At 47.7% G+C, this 6,107-nt stretch overlaps 1 pseudogene; it reads right to left on the bottom strand.

Annotated features, from left to right (window-relative positions):
• Nucleotides 1-3,255: 3,255 nt before the first annotated feature.
• Nucleotides 3,256-3,369, bottom strand: LOC136650240 (5S ribosomal RNA; annotated as a pseudogene).
• Between the last annotated feature and the right edge of the window lie 2,738 nt (nucleotides 3,370-6,107).

Genomic DNA, 6,107 nt, shown 5'->3' with positions numbered 1-6,107 from the left:
CCTCCACCATTTTATGCTGTGCAGCTGGGCTGACGGAGCACACACTGCATGTTATGGTGTGGGGGACGACGACAACCAGATGACCTGGGAAAGGTAAGAAAAAACATTTTATAATTATCTCTCCATAGGCCTTTTGACCATGAATGGGTCTCCTTGGATCTGTGACAGCTATTTTGCTAATATAAGTCCAAGGACAGGTAGGGGGCATGTCAGGTTGGGTACACAGAGATAGGAGCTAGGCATGTGCTGCTGCTCCCGAAATCAGCCCCATTCTCCCTCGAACCACCTTTTCCTCTCCTCGATCCTCCAAACCTCCCCTGAGCTATTCATGATTCCGTCCTGCTGGCACCTAACTCCTCCAATGCAGACTGGGTCCATCTCTGGACCCAGTCTGGTCTATGGAACCTCCAACCATTTGTGCCAGCAGCTCTGATGAGCACAATGGCGGCACATCATGTATAAAGCCATAAGAGGACTTAATGGTAGAAGATTGTTAGAGCCACTGCTTTTGGTCCTCTACAGGATTAGGCCATATCTCAGCAGACACATCTGTCTCACATGTGTAAAGACATGTGAACTGGATGTATATTGGAAGCATACACATCTTCATACAAACTATGGAGCAAGACACAAAAGGGATTCACAAGACAACTGGAAGGAGGGAATGAAGTACAAGAGAAGAGATGATCTTGATGTGGATGGAGATTTCCTCCACAACAGTACAGAGTTAGGTGGGCTGAATGCTCCCTGTAAGAGGGTCCTTATTCAGCAACATGAAATTCGTTGGGGTGACATTTCCCCCCCTCTCCTCCTCCACACCCCAACCTGATTGGGAAAAGTTCTGCTTTGTTTTAATGCTGATTCCTTGTGTGTAGTTTAAGAAAGACAGCAGTTGTAGAGGTTCTACAACTCTTTTAATGCCAATGATGAATTAATGTGCAAATCCACAGGTAAAAACAGCACCAGCGTACACACATACGATTGCACATGAATAAATCTGCACCCTTATGAGGAAGAAAGGAAACAAAGTTCAGGAAGTATATTTCCTTTGATTTATTTTTTTTTTTAAAATCTAATGCAGCTTTTAAAAGAAGCAGACTGCATGGCAAAAATATTTCACAGTGGTGGCTCTCAAACCTGACCATCTGTCAGGACCCACCGGAAGTGATGTCATTAAACTGGAAGTGATGTGATGACCAATAGTGACATCATCAAACAGAAAATTTTTTAACACTCCAATACAACAAAATCAAATCAATGAAGTAGGTAGGTAAATTAAAAGTTTACGATAATTACATGTTTAAACATTTATTTTAAATAAAAAATAAACCCTCCTAACCTTCCCAAACAGTTGCTGATCTGTTTAAAAAAAATTTCCCGGACATCCCAAAGGTTGCAATCCTACCCACACGTACCCAGGAATAAGCCCCATTGACTAGCATTCTTAGGGCGCAATCTAAACCTGTGCTGGAGCAGGCAAACCAGGAGGCTTGTGCTACATCCAATGCAGGTTCGTTGGCTGCAGTGTCTCAGCCAGAGGTAAGGGGAAGCTCTTCCCCTTACCCTGGGCAAGGGGTGCTCGCCCCAATGGGTCTCCTCGGACCTGCGGCACCTCTGCAGGTGGCGCAAGTCTGAGGAGAGTAGAGCGGAATCAAGCCACTCCGTTCTCCATGGGGACAGGGGTTGGAATCCGGCATAACTGCAAGGTCCCAGTCCCGCCCCCAGCTCCCCTGCTTCCGCCTATCCCCGGGGCTGCCCATCGACCGCCCTCCCCTCACCCAGAAACGCCTCCCTCCCACCTCTTCCACACCCCTCCCATGCCTACCTTCACCATGTGTCGGCACGGGTGCGCTGGCACAAGCGGCGGCGAGGAAGCCACCGCGGAGGCTTCTGCTGGCCTCCGTGCATCGGTGCATCTAGATGCACCGACGCAGATTCCTCCCACAGAGGTGCAAACGTGCTTTATGGCATGTTTGCGACCCTCCCAGGGCACATATGCCGGCCTAAGTGCCAGTTAGGATTGTGCCCTTAAAAACATATACGTCATAGCCTGTTAAAAGTATGGATCTGTACTGTTTCCCCAAATGCAGTCACATACCATGGCAGCATCAAGTCTAATATATTAAAAATAAAATACACATTGAAATGAATGGGGACCCACCTGAAATTGGCTCGCGACCCACCTAGTGGGTCCCGACCTACAGTTTGAGAAACACTGTTTTATAGAATATAACATACTAAAGTCAACAAGATGAAAAGCTGTACCTGCTGAAATTCTCTCTCCTACACAATTGTTAAAGATTTAGGATCCCTAAAGTTGAAAGTTTGCCCACCCCTGATATAAGCAAATGAAACTGAAATACTCCAACTGAACAGAGTGGCTATTTGCAAGTAGTTGATGGTTTGGACAAAAATCAGTGAAGGATTTCCATTTTCTAATAAACTGATCTGATATTTGTCTTTTTTTCATTCACTCTTGCATAAATTGTCAAATTAGCCATCAGAGGAAAAATTCCAGTATATCCTCATATTTGGAACAGGGGATTGTCTCCCATACTTGGCATACAGAGTCCTTGTTGCATATGCAACAGCATCTCCAGCAAGGATCTGCAGCCACAAATTTCTTATCTAAGATCAACCCTTTTGTAGTATCAACCAAAAGAGCAACGTGTCTACAGAGTTCTAGGAATGAGAGATAGTCTAGTATGTTGAGAAGGGGAAATGAGTTCAAAAAGTTGGGCAGCGCAATCCTAATTTGCTCTGGAACTGGCAGGTCAGAAGTTTGGGGCTGGCTGTGGCTCAGCCCGAGTCACACCTAAAGAGGTGGCACAGATCCAAGCAGCCCAGGACTGCCAGGGATAGGATCTGGCACAAGTGCTGGATTCTGGTCTCACCTCCTGCTCCCCACTCACCCATGGGCCCACCCACTGCCCACCCTCCCCGCACCCCAAAATGCCTCCTTCCTGCCTCCTCCCCGCCCTCCTCATGTCCCCCCAACCTTGGTTGCCATGGAACTACCTGTCCCCATTGGCACAGAAGCTGGATGCAGCCTCCGTGGGCTGGCACATGTCCCTGTGCTGGCCCAGCCAATGCACAAAGAGGCGCAAGCATGCTTAATGGTGCGTTTGCAACCCTTCCAGGCCAGTGCAAGGAACTTGCACCAGCCAAGCTCTCCTTTTGGATTGCACTCTAAGAAACATTGTCCTGCAGGGCAAAAATGGTTGGCAACCTTCAGTCTCAAAAGACTATGGTATAAGCCTACAGCACCCAGTATTCCCAGGCGGTCTCCCATCCAAGTACTAACCAGGCCTGACCCTGCTTAGCTTCCAAGAGCAGATGAGATTGGGCATGTGCAGGGTAAATGCAGTCATGTGAATGCTTCATGTACAGGAGACCCAGAAGCACATATAAATGACTCGCAAGTGTGCTTCTTTCTTACACACTTCTGAGAACATGGAGAGCCAGTCTCAGTGGTTCTGGTGAAGGAGCTCTTGGCTACATAGCATTCATTCCTTAATTTCCTTTCTGTGTTGTGCCTGCTGGCACTCTCCTATTCAGAAAGAAACCTGCCTAAAAGTGCCAAGTTTCAGCACACTTTGCTATATATTTCTTGGTGTGGTTTCATGTGAACTGCCAAACTGGCTGGAATTCATTTTTCCAAAGATAACATTTCCAAGAAACCTGCCCTGAGTTTCAGGTTCTGGAGGAAGTCAGGAACAAAATGAGTTTCACTCGGCGTTGGGTGCATCAAAAACTTCCGTTGCCGCTCTCGTTACCAGGACCAGAGCTGGAGGTAAATTACACCCCTCCCTCCCTGACAGACGTAGTATGTCTCGCAGGGCTCCTGATGAAGTCTCCTGTCAACACATCACTTGATCCCTCTTAATTTCAGTACTTCAGTGGCATTTGCTTCCATGTAGGAGTGCAAAGGATCACAGTCATAAATGCATTTTACAGTTCGCAAAGACAGGAGTGGTTCTGATGGGGCGAGTCGCTCCTGGGAAAGCAGCACAGAGGTGCTCCAGCATCTAGAGCATCTGCTGCCTCACAGTTGTGTTATTATGGGTGTAACTCAGAATGCAGAGTTTCCCCAATAAAGCCCTAATCAACTTAGAGCATGCACAATTTAGAGGCTGATGTTGCAATGCAACGTCTCCCCGTGCCCCTCTGCAATTTCGAGAACAACAAATAAAAATCATAATGGCAAAAACCAGTCTCCAGAAGGCACAGCAATCAGGAGACAGCAGTACAGAAGAATTCTGCTGCCCACTGCATCCACAACAATAAAATAAGAAAGGGGAAGCCTAAGATGCATGTGAGTAAATGAAATGACCCCCTTCCCCTAACGAATACCAATGTGAAAAAAGCCTCCGAATGATTACGAAAATGAAGGAGTCATGAGATTCTTTCACATCTCTGCAATGCTGCTGGGGCAATATTGTGCTCTTGAACCAACTACCTGAAGATATTCTGTATTCTGCAGCATCTGCAGGTAGTTCTCCAACATCAGGTGCTAAGGGCCCAATTCTATGGGCCAAATGTGCCACTGGGACTCACATTCGGATGGCACAGCGTGCTTTATGGCTGTTGCGAAAGGCAACATACTATAGAGCACAGCCAGGCCACTGCTGCAAGAAGAAAGTGACAATGTGCCAGTGGAACTCCTTGCCACATGAAGGAGTGATGGCATCTTGCCTAGATGCCTTTAAGAGGGGATTGGACAAGTTTCTGCAGGAAAAGTTCATCACGGATTACAAGTCATGGTAGGTATGTGCAAGATAGAGGTAGTCTGCCTCTGATTGCCCAATGCAGGGGAGGGCACGAGGACGCAGGTTGTATCTTGCTGTCTTGTGTGCTCCCTGAATCATTTGGTGGGCCACTGTGAGATACAGGAAGCTGGACTAGATGGGCCTTTGGCCTGATCCAGCAGGGTTCTTCTTATGACCTAGTAAAAGTCCTGGCACCAGTAAAACAGCTGGGAGGCAAGCAGTGGGTGGAATGAGGTGGGGAAGAAATGGGATGGGGAGGGCAGGGGGGGCAAATGGAGAGGGTAGCACAGGGGCAGGGGTGGGTGGATTGGGCCCGGAGGGGGCAGGGACAGCTGCAGAGGCTACTGCCAGATCTTATCCCACATCCTGGGCCTGATCTGCTGACACAGAGCTCCACATACCTGTGCCTGTGATTTTGCTGGTGTAGGACTTAGTAACCTCATAGTGGATGCTGGGGCATTTTCTGGGGCAAGAGGACGAAAGTCTCCTTACCTCAGGGAGACCTCCAGCAGCCTTGTTCCCCGCGCTGGATACAGTGGCAGCCATTTCGGCATGGGCAGTTTGGATAGGATTGGGCTATAGGTCCAAGATGCGCTACAGCATCTTACAGCATACTAGATCTGTACAGTGGTGCAGCTAGAGGGGGTGCAAAGCACTAAGTTTTGCAGAGAGCTTCACTGTGGCATGCAAGCAGACCCTCCCCCTCCCCTTAGGAGCCATTCTGGGTGGTGGGAGAAAAACAGAGGAGAATGACCACCTAGAATGGTTCTGAAGGGGAGGGGAGGGGGAGGTGCCACTTGCATGCCATGGTGAGGCTCCCTGAAAAACTTAGGGCTTTGGACCCCCTCTAGCTACACTACTGGATCTGTACACTTTGTATGCGTTACATATAAACTCTCAAAAGGAGACGTAGCTTAATAAAACGGAATCTCTCCATTCCCTATGACCTGAAGACATTGTTTCTGCTTCTTCTCAATGAAACTATTGGCCAATGTTTTACCAGATCTTGAGTAAAATATGGTAAGACCCTTCAGAAGGCTAGATTCAGGCTGTGTACTAAAGCTCGAAGCTACATGTGCACTGAATTTTACATGTGCATCACAGGTTAGAAAATGTTTGTGGAAAAAGGCCCTGAGACTTGTAGTGGGTTGTATGGAATTTTGGGGGTTTTGAAACACCTGAAGAATGTGGAGGGGAGGGAGCAAGGCAGACATAAGTCCTTTTCAAAATATTCCTTTCCAAAGAAGAAACTGTATTTTGCTGCCTGGGCAAGAAAAGCTATTCAGAATGTCTGAGACATCTATTCACAAAGCTGAGGGTTGGAAGGCTAATTATGAT

Source organism: Tiliqua scincoides, chromosome 4 (genome assembly GCF_035046505.1).
Source record: "Tiliqua scincoides isolate rTilSci1 chromosome 4, rTilSci1.hap2, whole genome shotgun sequence".
Lineage (NCBI taxonomy): Eukaryota > Metazoa > Chordata > Lepidosauria > Squamata > Scincidae > Tiliqua > Tiliqua scincoides.
Note: the sequence above shows the minus strand (reverse complement) of the source record. Positions and strands in the feature narration are given on the sequence as shown.